Here is a 21749-nt window from a genome sequence, read left to right on the forward strand (position 1 = left end):
GTTTTCTACAAATTTTCATTTTTTTTCAAATTTTTATTTTATTATTTAGTTTATGAAATCACAGATTGACTCATTTGACTGGAGCAATGAAATAGCTGATCCTCTATCTGAAGGGAAAAAAATAAAGAAAAACAGTTTGTGTTTCATGATCAACCCTGAAAACAATGTTATAAAGTAGCTAGTAACCATTAATATTACAAATTAAGATATATTTATCGTTGAAAGCGTCTCCGGTCCCCTACTAGTAAAAGTTCTGTATGTGTGTTTCAGTGTGACATGTTTCAACTTTCAAAAGCTGAAATAGGGGTAGTGCCTCGAGGGTTGAGCAACGCAACAAGACACTACAGTGGGTGATTCAAAGTCAGGAGTTTAAGAAATTATGGGAAAATTTGGGAATGATTAAAAATAAGTATTATTCGAACAAGTACTTATTTTTAGTTTTTCTAAGTGTTTGTTTTATTTCACTTTTAATAAGTACTTGACAAAAGTGTTGAGACTACACATTAAGTGGAAAATAAGTACTTGTAGGTGTTTGATAAAAAAATATAAAAAAAGTACTTATTTGATAAAGAAGTATTTATTAAAAAAGCCACTTGAGAGTTGCTTTTCTTTTTAAGTACTTGTTAATAAGTGGACATGTGAAAATTTTGGGACTAAAATGTCCCTATTTATTTTTTTAAATACCTAGAATACCCCCATCTCTCCTTAAACCCCCTTCTTCTTCACTTGAACAGGGTTGAGCATGCTAGCAACAGCACCTTCCTTGGGAGCATCATTGAACGAGCTACAAACTCGTTGGTGACCAAGTTGGTTTCACGTTTGAACTTGTTTTCTACATATATTTTTGAATATTTTGGGTTTTTTTTTGAGAATTTAAATGCCTAACACCCCCTTTACGGATTAGAGCAATATTAGTTGATAATCCTTCTCAAACCGTTATAGACTTCCAAGAAAACCTCAAACGACTCTCCAACTCCCCAAAGCCAAAGGACATCGTAGACACCATCACAATCCCTCTAAAGATACCAACGCCTCTACAACCGCTGTATCTCTGAGAATTGACCTCCTATGTGGCACCTCTACAACCGCCGGTCGTTACTCAGCATATGTGCAAGGCGCACCTGCCTGCCTCTACACTGGTTCGTTGGATGATTTACCCACAAGGCCACAACTAGTGTTCTTTTGATTCCTCAGTGCAATGCTCCTCTCTCTTTCTTTCTTTTTCTTAGTTTTGTTTCGATATGAGTCTGAGTCTACAATTTTATTTTCATTCATAGAATCCTACAGACCCGGATGCTTCAGCTCGTCCTAGAGAATATTACAGTGGAGAATTTTTTATTCCTTTCTTTTGTTCTGTTAAGTCTGCAAATTACACCTAGCCAAGCAATACCTTTTTTACTCTTTTTTATTTTGAATTTACATTTCCATTATTGTAGTCTTTGTGTTCTTCAAACCACATAATTTTGAAAATTCATGATATATTTTGAAATTTGAAAGAAAATAAAGACCAAAAGAGTTATAAGTACTTATTAAAGTGCTGAGAAAAAGACCACTAAACATCCATTTTAAAATAAACATTTGAAAAAGCTGAATATTAAATGCAAATAAGTGCTTATTTAAATAACTATTTGTTTTTAAGCACTTATTTTTTACACAAGCACTTTCAAACAAGTCCTAAATCATCATTTGAATCAACTACCAAAAATGAATAGGATTTCATCCTCATAAATTTGGGGCCCGTTTAGTAAGTCTTTTTGGGAAAATCTCCTGGTAACTCTAACAGTCAAAAGACGCATTGAGCTTTTGCATGAAGATCTGAGTAGCCCGAAGCTAGTTTGGTAGATGTACGTCTTTCTGTGTCCTTTTGCGTAAGAATAAAACACGAAAAACGTGAAAAGCTTCTTTTGAAGCTTCCCGAAATCAGCCCAAAATGGGCTTCTCGCCACTTTTTGGTTCTTTGTTTTTGACAGATATGTCTTTCGTGAACAAAACAGAAATAGATCGAAATTGGTCTGCCCAACTTATATACAGTCGAAAGATCGCACGAAAAGACATGCCAAATAGGCCTTTGCATTATCCTCACAACACCTGCATTGGAAACATCTCCCTATTTTTATATTTTCATTCATCAGAAGATATTATCTTCCCTATATATGGCTGAAAGGGTTGTGAAGATGATGTGAAAAAGAAATCGGATTCACTCAAATGAGGATTTGCAAATTAGCAAACAATATGACCCTTAACAGGGGGTAAGAATGTCATTGAAGGTGGACGTTTGAATGAGTTAAACATGATATAAAACAATTAGGTTCCACGTGAGTAGCCCTCTCCTTCTCCCATTATCCCACTCTTGCTTTCCCCTTAATTCTCTCTCCATTCTCTCTTACCCCTTTCTAGCTATCTCATTAACTCTCTATCCTCCCTCTCTTTCCACAAGGTTCAAATATCGACACGTATCAATCGATACGTATCATTCTGGGAACTCTCTGATACGCAAAGGATGTATCGGGGTTCTGACCGGTTCAGGGGGTGGAGGAGCCTTAAACTGCCCTTGAACCGGTTTTGAAAAAAATTAAAAAAAGGGTAAAATATAAAAGCCTCCTCTGAAGTTTCTGACAATCATAAAAACCACCCCTAAATTTTTAAAGATCGTGACAAAAACCTCCATTAATTGTTCCTAATTAATTGTCAGAGTCAATAAAATATTTTAAAATGTCAGAATTGCCCCTGCTTCCACTTCCTCTCGCAATAGAAGCCTAGAAGGGAACGTTATGAAATACTTCCCCCGATCTCCCCTCACTGGTTTTTCTCATTTATTTCTTCTTCACTTTCTTCCATCAAGTCAATTAAGTCGAAGCAACCAAAAGGCATTGTTCATCTACTTCATCGTAGCAGTGAATAGAGTTTCAACAACTATCAATGACGACCTCCTTGAAGTTGCCGCCCAATACAAAGTAATAGAACTAAGTAGTGAACGAAAAAGAACTTGCAATTGGCAGCAATGGCAGTGAGCCCATCAATAGTGAAACCCTTACAAGACGAGAGGACCAAAACACTAAAATTCTTAAACAAACGCAAGATCAGTTCCAACACCTCATCAGTCACCACCATGTGCTTCGACCTCAACTCCTCTAAGCATGGGTAAGCTTCAGCCATGGATGAGATCCAGGGGTGCACATACCCTCCCCACCCCTCCAGAATGAGATTGAAATCAGCAACATGCGGTTTCCCCTTGAGCGACATAGATCGGACCTCCAGGAACTGCTTGATCAGTTGTAGAGGGAGCTTGTCCCTTATCTCAATCTCTCTCCTTTGTTAAACGGATCAACGCATGATTTGATTTCCGTTATCCCGTCTGCCATTTCCCTAATTTCTAAAATTTCTTAAATTCGATTCAGGTTCGGGTTGGAGTCATCTTTTCTCTCCATTTGTCTACGTTTTTTTCTGCTTTCCTTTCTACATCTCTTGTGGGTTTCAACTTTCAAGTTAATCTTGTTATTGCTTTCTGGGTTTATTGAGTTTACCCTTTACCAATTTTGAGTCGAAATTGGTTGTCTTGCTCTTGGTTTTCATAAGAAATGTGCAAATAGTAGATTTTGGTGGTCAATCACCTCAATTTCAATACATTCTATTGGAAACACAATTGGCAATTTGGGGTATATGAATCAATCCTTCCTAATTTTTTCTTCTCCCGAATAATTATTCATCGTTTTCTGTTAATTCAGGTGCATGGATTGCTCTGACTCAATAGTCTCAAAGGAAGAGAGTGGGGACAGTGGGGACGGAGAAGAGAGAGAGAAGAAGAAGAAGAAGGGATAGTGAGGTGGAAGTAGGGGAAGCAGTGAGGAGCGATCGATGGAAGGATTACACGTTGTTCCCTTCTATTGCGAGAGGAAGGGAAAGTAGGGGCAGTTCTGACATTTTGAAATATTATATTAATTCCTTGACAATTAATTAGGGGCAATTTTATCATTGTCAAAAACTGGAGGGGAGGTTTTTATATTTTAGCCTTAAAAAAAAAGTAAAAAAAAAATATCGATATCACCCGATACACCCCCATAGCCCCTTCCATTTAACCACGTGTCCAAGCTCCAAATATCTCTCATCAACCCAAATGGGAAATCTCCAAAACAGCTACGAATGGATAGAAAAATCAACCAATATGGTTACCAAAACTAACCAACGGAGAGGTAAAACATTTTTTTCCACCCAACCAAATCCAGTTTGATTGTTGAGACTGATTGTGGACATTCAGAATTTGAAGTACTGTGGAGATCATTGATCGTTGAGATTCAGACTTGAAGCTTGACTCATCTTGATCGTATTGATTCAGAGAATAAGGGCAGAGCACTGATTTATTCTACATTTCCTCCCAAATATGTTTTCCAACGACTGAGTTCTTCTGCATGATCGCCGAGTTGTTCTGATCATTTTCTAACCTGAAAATCCTAAACTGTAATAGCAGGCCACCGAGTGGAAGAGCTATTAATGGCCGCTGGCTGAAATAGTTTTGTCACTGTGCACAGGGGCGGAGCTCCAACTTTTTCCACAATTTCTAACTTGAAAAACTCAAAATGTAGTAGGCCACCAAGTTGATCATTTCGAAACATGAAATCCTCAAATGTAATAGCTTCCAATCCAATCATTTGAGGATTTCAAGTTGAACAGGGCATAGCACCAACTTCCTCACGACCACCGAGTTCTTTAAAGAACCATTTCAGTCGGCTTGCTATAGAAAATGGACGCCCACATTGTTCCGGCAAACAAGCACTTTTGCCGCTCCAAAAACCACCCAAAATCGGCCCCTGTTTCGCTACTGTGGTTGCTGCGAGCGACTACTGTAGCGAAAACCGGGTCAAGAAGATAAAATGCAATCGGATTTTGGATATTCCGACCCAGACCCCATTTTGCATCCACTTTTCTATAACTTCCGTTTTATTCATTATTATTTTATCAATTATTTAATTAAATAAAAATAATATACTTCACCTAAATGAATCTGGTGTTAAATAATTTCCATTATTTAATAACAGTTATTACACAAATAATTTCCACAATTTAATATTTGTTGGAAAATTAATAAAATTTCAACCATTTCCTTCTGTAATTTTGAAAAATAAACTGTAATTACAGTAAATTACTAATTCGTTAATTATTTATTGCTTATAGTTATTCCATTAATAATAATGATTATTACACAAATAATTTCCATTAGTCAATTATTTCTGGAAAATTAATGATCTCTAGAATGAAATAGCATTTCCTCATAGTGGAGGAAGAGGTGATTTGTATCTTCCTCCAAACCATGTGGGCACTTTGCACCCATTCTAATCCCCCAATTTCTAAGTCTATTTCAGGACTAGGTACATTGAGAGTATGATTTTAGGAGGGCAGGATAGTTTCCAATGGATGTTAATGTGGCAGTTCTATCAAAAATAAAACCATACACATTGACAAATAATGCATTTGATTAAGCTTTGAGTCAGAGATAATTTTGGCCTTACCATTGATCAAATAAAGTAGAATCGATTTCCATAAGCCATTCAACATCAAGCTATATATATTTATATTTGGTTTGATATAAACTAAGAAAGAAACAGAAAGTTGATATAAACTAATAAGTGTTACACAATAGCGGTTGGTCATCCAATGGTTTTGCCTTCTTCTCTAAGTTTTTGTATCCAATTGATGTTGAACCAGAATCCTGTAGACATGTTGGTCGATTTATAAGGCAATAGTCCATCTCTTGATGGTTTTCTTGAACCAACGTATGAGCTTTAGATATTCTTAACCCCTCTAGCTCAACTGTAACTTCTTTCATCGTGGGTCTGTTTTTTCCATTTAAATCCAAGCACCTCTTTGCAAGGTTAGAAACCACCTCAATTTCTGCCTTTTCACCCTTCTTTACCACTTGTGCATCAAGAATTTCAAAGAGTCGGTTCTCCTCCATGGAAGAAAGAAAATAAGTGGCCAAGCTTTTAATCTCTCCTGGTCTAAATGAAGAAATTGGCTTCTCTCCCGTTAAAAGCTCTACGAGAACTACTCCAAAGCTATAAACATCACTCTTCTCTGTAAATTGACTTGATTGGAAGTACTGAGGATCCAAGTATCCTAATGTCCCTTGTACTGCTGTGGTTAGATGAGTTTTGTCAACTGCAATCGGCCTTGAAGTCCCGAAGTCTGACACTTTGGCTCTATATTTATCATCCAAGAGTATGTTTGAAGATTTAACATCTCTATGATATATTGGGATAGAAGCTGCTGAGTGTAAATAGGAAAGTGCTCCAGCAACTTCAGTAGCAATTCTTAGTCGATTATCCCATGTAAATGGCATGTCGTCATCACTTCGATCATGGATGTGATTGAAAAGGGTTCCACTAGAGATGAACTCATAAACCAGCAGAGGAACTTCTGTTTCCAAACAACAACCTAACAATTTAACCACATTTCTATGATTAATCTTGGAAAGTATAACAAGCTCATTGATGAATTGTTTGATTTGATCTTCATCCACCATTTCCACCTTTTTGGACTTCTTAATCGCCACAATTCTTCCATCTGTTAACATACCTTTATATACTGTACCTTGGCCACCTTGACCAAGTATTCGATTCACGTTATAGCCATCTGTTGCCTTCTCCAACTCCTCAGCATGGAATATCTTGGTGTTATCGAAATTACCTTCCTCTAAAGATATTTGTTGTTCTAGTAACAAACCGCCATTTTGTTTAAAGAACTTCTCTTTTATTTTCTTACTTCTTATTGTCTTATAGAGTTGGTATAACCAGAAGCTAGCAAAGAATGATAACAATAGAGCTAAACTTGAGCCAATTCCTGCATAACCATTAGAAACCAAGTAGTTGAATAATAATTCAAGATAAATGAGATGATTCAACAAGAAATTAGAGTTGATTAATATAGACTAATTGTACTTAACAGATTTCCTTCCTCTTAAATGGAGTTTATGATCTTAAATCTGTACTTGGATTAGGTTTCTTAGCTTAATGCGTTAAGATCAATTTTCCAATCTTTATCAGATAATTAATCATGCATACACATATTTTGGCAAAGCGGAATTTCCTAGGCTGAAAAAATATTGCCACTTATCTTGAAACCAATAACCTAAGTGGTTATTCGATCCCCTTTAAGTGCATTTGGTTATGTCTTTGCTAGTGGTACACTTACGATTCTTATGCCAATACTTCTGCCTTTTAATTTTATTTTTCTCCCCTTTTAAGCTAGTTATTCCATTTATTTCCATAAAATCAATATATATGACAAATTTCAGATACAATAGGTACTCTAATAACTAATAATCATGGTGGAAAGATATTTTATTGATGATAAGAAACTGGTGTAAAAGTTATTTTATAACGTTTTTTGAGCAACATATATAAATGCTTAGAACTTCTAATAATTAAGGTATGCACGTCAAGGCTAAACCTTAAGATCCCATGATCTCATTTCTAAAATACCCCTAAATTCCAATAGTTTCATTTTTAAAATACCCTAAAATTCCCATGATCCCATTACTAAAAGTACTCTTAAATTTGATGTACTTTTAGGTGGTTATCTTGGTTCATGGAAAATTTGAGGATTCCTTGTCGGTGCCTTGACTCAAACTTGCCCTACCATCGGGAATGGAGCGGGGATGGGGTAGTGGATTTTGTTTATAGGGAAGAGATGGGGAGGGGATGCCTTGCCCCGAACCAGCCCAGTTGCCATTCCTAATCAATCAAAATATATTCAAATTGGTAATTAAAAATTTATATTTTCTTGACCCATCTTCTTACTATAATGTTCACCCAATTTCATCATCAATAAAAATAGTGATGCGTAGGACCCAAAATGCCCCATGGAAAGAGTGATAGATTTTATAATGACAATATTAAAATGAGGGAGAGTGTATATAGATGGGGGGATGCATTTTAGAAATTGATTGAGGAGTGGGGCAACATGATACTTTCCTATTGGTTTAAATAAGATGCCTTAGGAGAGATTATATGAGTATTTTTAGGTAGTTGGGCAACATGGCTTAATGGGAGTGGTGGGAAGGGGAGAGGAGAGAAAGTCAAAGAGAATGCAGAGTGGGGATAATGGAGCGAGGCATGGTGATTGAACCCTTGCGATGCAGGGAATTTGTTAAGCTAAAGTTAAACAATAGAAATATATGAGTATATAACATTTTAATAAACAATCTGGACCAAACTCAATTAGAGTTGGTCAGTTTTCTAGTATTTCAGATTGGCTTTGGTTTAATAAATATATATTAATATTTTATATTTTAAATTTAATTTCTTAATACTGGAAAGTAGGAAAATTCCTATATTTTAGTCTAAAATATTTCATATCATAGATTTAATTTTGTAAGTTATTTTTTAATAATATCATTGTAATTTATGAAATTAAAAGTTAATTTTTAAGTTTAAATCTTTTGAACACACAAACTAAACCGAAAATAGACCCAAATTGATAGAACCCGAGTTGGTGGGTTTGTAGTAATGATCAATCGGTTTCGAATGACAAACTACGGACTTGATCAGATTGATTTGGTTAGTGAAACAACCTACAAATGAACTAAACCAATCATTGAACACTCCTAATTTCAACTAAATTTATAGTCTAATCTCTAATAAACACTAATAATTTCATGATGAATTTTGTAAAAATATGAAATTATTAATGATATGAATATTATTAAATATATTATTTTTTTGTGTTTTGAATAAATATTTTAAATTTACATATAATTTCGTTATTACATTTAAATAGTTCTTAATTTTTTTAATTGAAACTTTCTTTAGATAGATATAGATAAAAAGTGGGGGAGAGGATAAATAGGAATCAGAGATAGTTTAGGAGAGAATCTCTCTACTAAATTAGAGATAATTTGATAGATAAATAGGAGTTAGAGATAATTCAGGAGATAAATAGGAATTAGAGACAATTTAGGAGGAAGTGGGGGAAAGTGATGCCACTTAACTAAACATTAGAAAAGCTTTGTGGTTGTTAGAAATAGTTAGGTATATGTGATTTCCTGGTTAATTATGTGGAATTAAAAAAAAAAATCAAAAAAACAGAAAATAAGGAAGGGGGGTTTCTTGCAAGGAGAGCTATGTTGACATTAAAACAAAGGGGTCAAGAAATTTTCTCCTTTTTTTGAATTTTTTGTTTTTTTATTCCATGTCATTTTTGAAACAACAAATCAAATGCACTTTCCCAATAACTTAAATAATCTCTTCTCCAAAAATTTATCCTAAACTCCCTCCCCCACTTTCTCTAGAATTATCTCTAATTCTTATTTATCTCCACAATTATCTCTAATTTAGTAGAGAGTTTCTCTCCTAAATTATCTCTAATTCTTATTTATCATTTCCCCTACATTTTATCTATATCTATCTAAAGAAAGTTTGGATTAAAAAAATTTAAGAATTATTTAAATCTAAATTAATAATATTGAAATTAATATATTACGAAATTAATAATAATATTGAAAATAATGAAATTATAAATTATAACATAATATTGAAAATAATAATAATTTAATTAATTACGAAATTAATAATGAAATTATGTAATAATAGTATAAATTTTGATTTTATGGATAATTAAATTCCATCAAAAACTAATATTTTAAAATCTAAATATATTACATATTATTTAAGTATTTAAATAATTGGGTATTTTCAATAACAAAATATTTAATATAACTAGATTTTAAATAGTTAAAATAAAGAAATTATGTAATAAATTTAAAAATTTTCTGAAAAGTAAAAAATAATTATAACATAATATTAAAATTAATAATAATTTAATATTTTTACATAATATTGTAAATAACTAATTTCGCTTATATCAAGTAATAATTCAAGAAAATAACTTTCAAAAAATTTAATATTTATTAATAATAATTTTAAACTCTTAATTTTTATTTATTATATAATTATATATTCTAAAATTAATATTTATTGTATTTCAGTAATTATAAATTGTTTTTGTCATAAATGTATTTTCAATATATGTATAAATTTATTTATTTTTTTACATAGAAAACTTTCAATAATTATTGGTGATTAAACTACTGTTAGTGAAATTTTTAAATTTAATTTATTGTATTTATTGAGTTTTTGTTATAACTTACTGATTAATATTTATTCGAGATTTTAATTTTTATTGAATAAGTTAATATATTTTTTGTACTTATTGCACTTTTGTAATTATTGTATTTTTTTTATTGTCAATGTATTTTCATTGGTTGTGTATTTTTGCTATAAAGTTTCAATAATTGTTGGACATTAAACTATTGTTATTTATCAGAGATTAGAATATTAATTTAGCTAAAATTATGAGCGTTCATGAGTTGGTTTGGTTTGTTCTTAGGCTATTTGACCAACCAAATAGACCCGGCCAGGTTGGGGAGTTGGTCAACTGAAACCAACTAACCTTTTGTGAAAACCAACGCACTTAAGTTGTATTTGTTTGGGTCGATTTTTTGGTTTGGCCAATTGATTCAAAAGATTTTAACTTTTAAAATTAAATTTAATTTTAAAAATTACAGTGTAATTATTAAAAATTAAGTTAAAAATTGTATTTATGATATAAAACATTTTATAATAAGAAAAATGGGAAAATTTTCAGTTTTTCATATTATATTTAAAATATAAAATACTAATATATATCCATGGTTACGTCATTCGATTTTGGTTAGTTTACAAATGACTAAAGTGAAATTGATCCAACTTGGTCGAATTAGGAAATTTTTTGACCAAAGCCGACCTAAAATACTAGAAAACTGACCAACTTGGGTCGAATTGATTGGGTTGGTTGGTTTAATCAGTTTGATGAATAAACCTTTCATTAAGGAGTTTTTGTTTTGCCATTAGGCCCATGATTTTTTATTCCAAAAATACCCTCAACACTTTTTTTGTACAAAAAATAAAATTAAGTAAAAATAGCCAATAGAGTGGTTGCGCATGTCTTATAAAGGGCAAAAATTATATTTTTATTTTTATTTTCTTCTAATTAAATTTATTTAAATGAACATTAGGGTCAATACTGTCATTTTCCATTATCATCTAATGGAAGATTGATTAAACCCATTGCAAATTATAAGTGGTGTTTAAGTAAAGTTTTAACTATAGGGTAGATATTTGTAAATCCATGAAATTAGAAGGAGTATTTTAGTAATTGACACTTTCTATTATTTAACTTTTGCTTAATAAATCTTGTACATCACACCCGCTAGTATATATATATATATAGATATTATTTAGAACACCCAAAACAGTTGTTTCCCTGATAAACCAATCAACCAACCAGAAAAATGAGGCTCCATTGCAAGAAATCACTACTTGTGCTAATCTGCACCATTTTTCCGATTAACAGCAATTAATAATACAAAACACCCCTAAAATAAGGCAAACAACCCTCAGAACCAACGGCGCACCTGTACAAAATTTATACATGCTCCAGCGCGCAGAAAACTCGAAACTTTTTACAAATCCAAAACTAATTAGTATTAAAAATCAAAGGGTACTATTAACTAATTATCCCCGTTTCATTACGATGAGTTTTTGGGTAGGAAATTTTAAAAAATGGAACTAGAATATATTAATATTACCTGTAACGATCGCAATGGGTTTACAAATACTCCTTCTAGTTTCATGGATTTACAAATATCTACCCTATAGTTAAAACTTTACTTAAACACCACTTATAATTTGCAATGGGTTTAATCAATCTTCCATTAGATGATAATGGAAAATGACAGTATTGACCCTAATGTTCATTTAAATAAATTTAATTAGAAGAAAATAAAAATAAAAATATAATTTTTGCCCTTTATAAGACATGCGCAACCACTCTATTGGCTATTTTTAGTTAATTTTATTTTTTGTACAAAAAAAGTGTTGAGGGTATTTTTGGAATAAAAAATCATGGGCCTAATGGCAAAACAAAAACTCCTTAATGAAAGGTTTATTCATCAAACTGATTAAACCAACCAACCCAATCAATTCGACCCAAGTTGGTCAGTTTTCTAGTATTTTAGGTCGGCTTTGGTCAAAAAATTTCCTAATTCGACCAAGTTGGATCAATTTCACTTTAGTCATTTGTAAACTAACCAAAATCGAATGACGTAACCATGGATATATATTAGTATTTTATATTTTAAATATAATATGAAAAACTGAAAATTTTCCCATTTTTCTTATTATAAAATGTTTTATATCATAAATACAATTTTTAACTTAATTTTTAATAATTACACTGTAATTTTTAAAATTAAATTTAATTTTAAAAGTTAAAATCTTTTGAATCAATTGGCCAAACCAAAAAATCGATCCAAACAAATACAACTTAAGTGCGTTGGTTTTCACAAAAGGTTAGTTGGTTTCAGTTGACCAACTCCCCAACCTGGCCGGGTCTATTTGGTTGGTCAAATAGCCTAAGAACAAACCAAACCAACTCATGAACGCTCATAATTTTAGCTAAATTAATATTCTAATCTCTGATAAATAACAATAGTTTAATGTCCAACAATTATTGAAACTTTATAGCAAAAATACACAACCAATGAAAATACATTGACAATAAAAAAAATACAATAATTACAAAAGTGCAATAAGTACAAAAAATATATTAACTTATTCAATAAAAATTAAAATCTCGAATAAATATTAATCAGTAAGTTATAACAAAAACTCAATAAATACAATAAATTAAATTTAAAAATTTCACTAACAGTAGTTTAATCACCAATAATTATTGAAAGTTTTCTATGTAAAAAAATAAATAAATTTATACATATATTGAAAATACATTTACGACAAAAACAATTTATAATTACTGAAATACAATAAATATTAATTTTAGAATATATAATTATATAATAAATAAAAATTAAGAGTTTAAAATTATTATTAATAAATATTAAATTTTTTGAAAGTTATTTTCTTGAATTATTACTTGATATAAGCGAAATTAGTTATTTACAATATTATGTAAAAATATTAAATTATTATTAATTTTAATATTATGTTATAATTATTTTTTACTTTTCAGAAAATTTTTAAATTTATTACATAATTTCTTTATTTTAACTATTTAAAATCTAGTTATATTAAATATTTTGTTATTGAAAATACCCAATTATTTAAATACTTAAATAATATGTAATATATTTAGATTTTAAAATATTAGTTTTTGATGGAATTTAATTATCCATAAAATCAAAATTTATACTATTATTACATAATTTCATTATTAATTTTGTAATTAATTAAATTATTATTATTTTCAATATTATGTTATAATTTATAATTTCATTATTTTCAATATTATTATTAATTTCGTAATATATTAATTTCAATATTATTAATTTAGATTTAAATAATTCTTAAATTTTTTTAATCCAAACTTTCTTTAGATAGATATAGATAAAATGTAGGGGAAATGATAAATAAGAATTAGAGATAATTTAGGAGAGAAACTCTCTACTAAATTAGAGATAATTGTGGAGATAAATAAGAATTAGAGATAATTCTAGAGAAAGTGGGGGAGGGAGTTTAGGATAAATTTTTGGAGAAGAGATTATTTAAGTTATTGGGAAAGTGCATTTGATTTGTTGTTTCAAAAATGACATGGAATAAAAAAACAAAAAATTCAAAAAAAGGAGAAAATTTCTTGACCCCTTTGTTTTAATGTCAACATAGCTCTCCTTGCAAGAAACCCCCCTTCCTTATTTTCTGTTTTTTTTATTTATTTTTTTTTAATTCCACATAATTAACCAGGAAATCACATATACCTAACTATTTCTAACAACCACAAAGCTTTTCTAATGTTTAGTTAAGTGGCATCACTTTCCCCCACTTCCTCCTAAATTGTCTCTAATTCCTATTTATCTCCTGAATTATCTCTAACTCCTATTTATCTATCAAATTATCTCTAATTTAGTAGAGAGATTCTCTCCTAAACTATCTCTGATTCCTATTTATCCTCTCCCCCACTTTTTATCTATATCTATCTAAAGAAAGTTTCAATTAAAAAAATTAAGAACTATTTAAATGTAATAACGAAATTATATGTAAATTTAAAATATTTATTCAAAACACAAAAAAATAATATATTTAATAATATTCATATCATTAATAATTCCATATTTTACAAAATTCATCATGAAATTATTGTTGTTTATTAGAGATTAGACTATAAATTTAGTTGAAATTAGGAGTGTTAAATGATTGGTTTAGTTTAGTTGTAGGTTGTTTCACTAACCAAATCAATCTGGTCAAGTCCGCAGTTTGTCATTCGAAACCGATTGATCATTACTACAAACCCACCAACTCGGGTTGTATCAATTTGGGTCTATTTTCGGTTTAGTTTGTGTGTTCAAAAGATTTAAACTTAAAAATTAACTTTTAATTTCATAAATTACAATGATATTATTAAAAAATAAATTACAAAATTAAATCTATGATATGAAATATTTTAGACTAAAATATGGGAATTTTCCTACTTTCCAGTATTAAGAAATTAAATTTAAAATATAAAATATTAATATATATTTATTAAACCAAAGCCAATCTGAAATACTAGAAAACTGACCAACTCTGATTGAGTTTGGTCCAGATTGTTTATTAAAATGTTATATACTCTTATATATTTCTATTGTTTAACTTTAGCTTAACAAATTCCCTGCATCGCACGGGTCCAATCACCATGCCTCTCTCCATTATCCCCACTCTGCATTCTCTTTGAATTTCTCTCCTCTCCCCTTCCCACCACTCCCATTAAGCCATGTCGCCCAACTACCTAAAAATACTCATATAATCTCTCTCCTAAGGTATCTTATTTAAACCAATAGGAAAGTATCATGCTGCCCCACTCCCCAATCAATTTCTAAAATGCATCCCCCCATCTATATACACTCTCCCTCATTTTAATATTGTCATTATAAAATCTATCACTCTTTCCATGGGGCATTTTGGGTCCTACGCATCACTATTTTTATTGATGATGAAATTGGGTGAACATTATAGTAAGAAGATGGGTCAAGAAAATATAAATTTTTAATTACCAATTTGAATATATTTTGATTGATTAGGAATGGCAACTGGGCTGGTTCGGGGCAAGGCATACCCTCCCCATCTCTTCCCTATAAACAAAATCCACTACCCCATCCCCGCTCCATTCACGATGGTAGGGCAAGTTTGAGTCAAGGCACCGACAAGGAATCCTCAAATTTTCCATGAACCAAGATAACCACCTAAAAGTACATCAAATTTAAGAGTACTTTTAGTAATGGGATCATGGGAATTTTAGGGTATTTTAAAAATGAAACTATTGGAATTTAGGGGTATTTTAGAAATGAGATCATGGGATCTTAAGGTTTAGCCTTGACGTGCATACCTTAATTATTAGAAGTTCTAAGCATTTATATATGTTGCTCAAAAAACGTTATAAAATAACTTTTACACCAGTTTCTTATCATCAATAAAATATCTTTCCACCATGATTATTAGTTATTAGAGTACCTATTGTATCTGAAATTTGTCATATATATTGATTTTATGGAAATAAATGGAATAACTAGCTTAAAAGGGGAGAAAAATAAAATTAAAAGGCAGAAGTATTGGCATAAGAATCGTAAGTGTACCACTAGCAAAGACATAACCAAATGCACTTAAAGGGGATCGAATAACCACTTAGGTTATTGGTTTCAAGATAAGTGGCAATATTTTTTCAGCCTAGGAAATTCCGCTTTGCCAAAATATGTGTATGCATGATTAATTATCTGATAAAGATTGGAAAATTGATCTTAACGCATTAAGCTAAGAAACCTAATCCAAGTACAGATTTAAGATCATAAACTCCATTTAAGAGGAAGGAAATCTGTTAAGTACAATTAGTCTATATTAATCAACTCTAATTTCTTGTTGAATCATCTCATTTATCTTGAATTATTATTCAACTACTTGGTTTCTAATGGTTATGCAGGAATTGGCTCAAGTTTAGCTCTATTGTTATCATTCTTTGCTAGCTTCTGGTTATACCAACTCTATAAGACAATAAGAAGTAAGAAAATAAAAGAGAAGTTCTTTAAACAAAATGGCGGTTTGTTACTAGAACAACAAATATCTTTAGAGGAAGGTAATTTCGATAACACCAAGATATTCCATGCTGAGGAGTTGGAGAAGGCAACAGATGGCTATAACGTGAATCGAATACTTGGTCAAGGTGGCCAAGGTACAGTATATAAAGGTATGTTAACAGATGGAAGAATTGTGGCGATTAAGAAGTCCAAAAAGGTGGAAATGGTGGATGAAGATCAAATCAAACAATTCATCAATGAGCTTGTTATACTTTCCAAGATTAATCATAGAAATGTGGTTAAATTGTTAGGTTGTTGTTTGGAAACAGAAGTTCCTCTGCTGGTTTATGAGTTCATCTCTAGTGGAACCCTTTTCAATCACATCCATGATCGAAGTGATGACGACATGCCATTTACATGGGATAATCGACTAAGAATTGCTACTGAAGTTGCTGGAGCACTTTCCTATTTACACTCAGCAGCTTCTATCCCAATATATCATAGAGATGTTAAATCTTCAAACATACTCTTGGATGATAAATATAGAGCCAAAGTGTCAGACTTCGGGACTTCAAGGCCGATTGCAGTTGACAAAACTCATCTAACCACAGCAGTACAAGGGACATTAGGATACTTGGATCCTCAGTACTTCCAATCAAGTCAATTTACAGAGAAGAGTGATGTTTATAGCTTTGGAGTAGTTCTCGTAGAGCTTTTAACGGGAGAGAAGCCAATTTCTTCATTTAGACCAGGAGAGATTAAAAGCTTGGCCACTTATTTTCTTTCTTCCATGGAGGAGAACCGACTCTTTGAAATTCTTGATGCACAAGTGGTAAAGAAGGGTGAAAAGGCAGAAATTGAGGTGGTTTCTAACCTTGCAAAGAGGTGCTTGGATTTAAATGGAAAAAACAGACCCACGATGAAAGAAGTTACAGTTGAGCTAGAGGGGTTAAGAATATCTAAAGCTCATACGTTGGTTCAAGAAAACCATCAAGAGATGGACTATTGCCTTATAAATCGACCAACATGTCTACAGGATTCTGGTTCAACATCAATTGGATACAAAAACTTAGAGAAGAAGGCAAAACCATTGGATGACCAACCGCTATTGTGTAACACTTATTAGTTTATATCAACTTTCTGTTTCTTTCTTAGTTTATATCAAACCAAATATAAATATATATAGCTTGATGTTGAATGGCTTATGGAAATCGATTCTACTTTATTTGATCAATGGTAAGGCCAAAATTATCTCTGACTCAAAGCTTAATCAAATGCATTATTTGTCAATGTGTATGGTTTTATTTTTGATAGAACTGCCACATTAACATCCATTGGAAACTATCCTGCCCTCCTAAAATCATACTCTCAATGTACCTAGTCCTGAAATAGACTTAGAAATTGGGGGATTAGAATGGGTGCAAAGTGCCCACATGGTTTGGAGGAAGATACAAATCACCTCTTCCTCCACTATGAGGAAATGCTATTTCATTCTAGAGATCATTAATTTTCCAGAAATAATTGACTAATGGAAATTATTTGTGTAATAATCATTATTATTAATGGAATAACTATAAGCAATAAATAATTAACGAATTAGTAATTTACTGTAATTACAGTTTATTTTTCAAAATTACAGAAGGAAATGGTTGAAATTTTATTAATTTTCCAACAAATATTAAATTGTGGAAATTATTTGTGTAATAACTGTTATTAAATAATGGAAATTATTTAACACCAGATTCATTTAGGTGAAGTATATTATTTTTATTTAATTAAATAATTGATAAAATAATAATGAATAAAACGGAAGTTATAGAAAAGTGGATGCAAAATGGGGTCTGGGTCGGAATATCCAAAATCCGATTGCATTTTATCTTCTTGACCCGGTTTTCGCTACAGTAGTTGCTCGCAGCAACCACAGTAGCGAAACAGGGGCCGATTTTGGGTGGTTTTTGGAGCGGCAAAAGTGCTTGTTTGCCGGAACAATGTGGGCGTCCATTTTCTATAGCAAGCCGACTGAAATGGTTCTTTAAAGAACTCGGTGGTCGTGAGGAAGTTGGTGCTATGCCCTGTTCAACTTGAAATCCTCAAATGATTGGATTGGAAGCTATTACATTTGAGGATTTCATGTTTCGAAATGATCAACTTGGTGGCCTACTACATTTTGAGTTTTTCAAGTTAGAAATTGTGGAAAAAGTTGGAGCTCCGCCCCTGTGCACAGTGACAAAACTATTTCAGCCAGCGGCCATTAATAGCTCTTCCACTCGGTGGCCTGCTATTACAGTTTAGGATTTTCAGGTTAGAAAATGATCAGAACAACTCGGCGATCATGCAGAAGAACTCAGTCGTTGGAAAACATATTTGGGAGGAAATGTAGAATAAATCAGTGCTCTGCCCTTATTCTCTGAATCAATACGATCAAGATGAGTCAAGCTTCAAGTCTGAATCTCAACGATCAATGATCTCCACAGTACTTCAAATTCTGAATGTCCACAATCAGTCTCAACAATCAAACTGGATTTGGTTGGGTGGAAAAAAATGTTTTACCTCTCCGTTGGTTAGTTTTGGTAACCATATTGGTTGATTTTTCTATCCATTCGTAGCTGTTTTGGAGATTTCCCATTTGGGTTGATGAGAGATATTTGGAGCTTGGACACGTGGTTAAATGGAAGGGGCTATGGGGGTGTATCGGGTGATATCGATATTTTTTTTTTACTTTTTTTTTAAGGCTAAAATATAAAAACCTCCCCTCCAGTTTTTGACAATGATAAAATTGCCCCTAATTAATTGTCAAGGAATTAATATAATATTTCAAAATGTCAGAACTGCCCCTACTTTCCCTTCCTCTCGCAATAGAAGGGAACAACATGTAATCCTTCCATCGATCGCTCCTCACTGCTTCCCCTACTTCCACCTCACTATCCCTTCTTCTTCTTCTTCTCTCTCTCTTCTCCGTCCCCACTGTCCCCACTCTCTTCCTTTGAGACTATTGAGTCAGAGCAATCCATGCACCTGAATTAATAGAAAACGATGAATAATTATTCGGGAGAAGAAAAAATTAGGAAGGATTGATTCATATACCCCAAATTGCCAATTGTGTTTCCAATAGAATGTATTGAAATTGAGGTGATTGACCACCAAAATCTACTATTTGCACATTTCTTATGAAAACCAAGAGCAAGACAACCAATTTCGACTCAAAATTGGTAAAGGGTAAACTCAATAAACCCAGAAAGCAATAACAAGATTAACTTGAAAGTTGAAACCCACAAGAGATGTAGAAAGGAAAGCAGAAAAAAACGTAGACAAATGGAGAGAAAAGATGACTCCAACCCGAACCTGAATCGAATTTAAGAAATTTTAGAAATTAGGGAAATGGCAGACGGGATAACGGAAATCAAATCATGCGTTGATCCGTTTAACAAAGGAGAGAGATTGAGATAAGGGACAAGCTCCCTCTACAACTGATCAAGCAGTTCCTGGAGGTCCGATCTATGTCGCTCAAGGGGAAACCGCATGTTGCTGATTTCAATCTCATTCTGGAGGGGTGGGGAGGGTATGTGCACCCCTGGATCTCATCCATGGCTGAAGCTTACCCATGCTTAGAGGAGTTGAGGTCGAAGCACATGGTGGTGACTGATGAGGTGTTGGAACTGATCTTGCGTTTGTTTAAGAATTTTAGTGTTTTGGTCCTCTCGTCTTGAAAGGGTTTCACTATTGATGGGCTCACTGCCATTGCTGCCAATTGCAAGTTCTTTTTCGTTCACTACTTAGTTCTATTACTTTGTATTGGGCGGCAACTTCAAGGAGGTCGTCATTGATAGTTGTTGAAACTCTATTCACTGCTACGATGAAGTAGATGAACAATGCCTTTTGGTTGCTTCGACTTAATTGACTTGATGGAAGAAAGTGAAGAAGAAATAAATGAGAAAAACCAGTGAGGGGAGATCGGGGGAAGTATTTCATAACGTTCCCTTCTAGGCTTCTATTGCGAGAGGAAGTGGAAGCAGGGGCAATTCTGACATTTTAAAATATTTTATTGACTCTGACAATTAATTAGGAACAATTAATGGAGGTTTTTGTCACGATCTTTAAAAATTTAGGGGTGGTTTTTATGATTGTCAGAAACTTCAGAGGAGGCTTTTATATTTTACCCTTTTTTTAATTTTTTTCAAAACCGGTTCAAGGGCAGTTTAAGGCTCCTCCACCCCCTGAACCGGTCAGAACCCCGATACATCCTTTGCGTATCAGAGAGTTCCCAGAATGATACGTATCGATTGATACGTGTCGATATTTGAACCTTGTGGAAAGAGAGGGAGGATAGAGAGTTAATGAGATAGCTAGAAAGGGGTAAGAGAGAATGGAGAGAGAATTAAGGGGAAAGCAAGAGTGGGATAATGGGAGAAGGAGAGGGCTACTCACGTGGAACCTAATTGTTTTATATCATGTTTAACTCATTCAAACGTCCACCTTCAATGACATTCTTACCCCCTGTTAAGGGTCATATTGTTTGCTAATTTGCAAATCCTCATTTGAGTGAATCCGATTTCTTTTTCACATCATCTTCACAACCCTTTCAGCCATATATAGGGAAGATAATATCTTCTGATGAATGAAAATATAAAAATAGGGAGATGTTTCCAATGCAGGTGTTGTGAGGATAATGCAAAGGCCTATTTGGCATGTCTTTTCGTGCGATCTTTCGACTGTATATAAGTTGGGCAGACCAATTTCGATCTATTTCTGTTTTGTTCACGAAAGACATATCTGTCAAAAACAAAGAACCAAAAAGTGGCGAGAAGCCCATTTTGGGCTGATTTCGGGAAGCTTCAAAAGAAGCTTTTCACGTTTTTCGTGTTTTATTCTTACGCAAAAGGACACAGAAAGACGTACATCTACCAAACTAGCTTCGGGCTACTCAGATCTTCATGCAAAAGCTCAATGCGTCTTTTGACTGTTAGAGTTACCAGGAGATTTTCCCAAAAAGACTTACTAAACGGGCCCCAAATTTATGAGGATGAAATCCTATTCATTTTTGGTAGTTGATTCAAATGATGATTTAGGACTTGTTTGAAAGTGCTTGTGTAAAAAATAAGTGCTTAAAAACAAATAGTTATTTAAATAAGCACTTATTTGCATTTAATATTCAGCTTTTTCAAATGTTTATTTTAAAATGGATGTTTAGTGGTCTTTTTCTCAGCACTTTAATAAGTACTTATAACTCTTTTGGTCTTTATTTTCTTTCAAATTTCAAAATATATCATGAATTTTCAAAATTATGTGGTTTGAAGAACACAAAGACTACAATAATGGAAATGTAAATTCAAAATAAAAAAGAGTAAAAAAGGTATTGCTTGGCTAGGTGTAATTTGCAGACTTAACAGAACAAAAGAAAGGAATAAAAAATTCTCCACTGTAATATTCTCTAGGACGAGCTGAAGCATCCGGGTCTGTAGGATTCTATGAATGAAAATAAAATTGTAGACTCAGACTCATATCGAAACAAAACTAAGAAAAAGAAAGAAAGAGAGAGGAGCATTGCACTGAGGAATCAAAAGAACACTAGTTGTGGCCTTGTGGGTAAATCATCCAACGAACCAGTGTAGAGGCAGGCAGGTGCGCCTTGCACATATGCTGAGTAACGACCGGCGGTTGT

At 32.5% G+C, this 21749-nt stretch overlaps 2 pseudogenes; one reads left to right on the top strand and one right to left on the bottom strand.

The window, feature by feature from the left end:
• Positions 1-5614: 5614 nt before the first annotated feature.
• Positions 5615-11370, bottom strand: LOC148851907 (wall-associated receptor kinase-like 1 pseudogene; annotated as a pseudogene).
• A 4199-nt stretch (positions 11371-15569) lies between these two features.
• Positions 15570-17216, top strand: LOC148851908 (wall-associated receptor kinase-like 10 pseudogene; annotated as a pseudogene).
• The last annotated feature ends 4533 nt before the right edge of the window (positions 17217-21749 follow it).

This window comes from Nelumbo lutea, chromosome 5, assembly GCF_056320005.1.
Source record: "Nelumbo lutea isolate HS-2025 chromosome 5, American lotus-T2T, whole genome shotgun sequence".
In the NCBI taxonomy this organism is placed as follows: Eukaryota; Viridiplantae; Streptophyta; class Magnoliopsida; order Proteales; family Nelumbonaceae; genus Nelumbo; species Nelumbo lutea.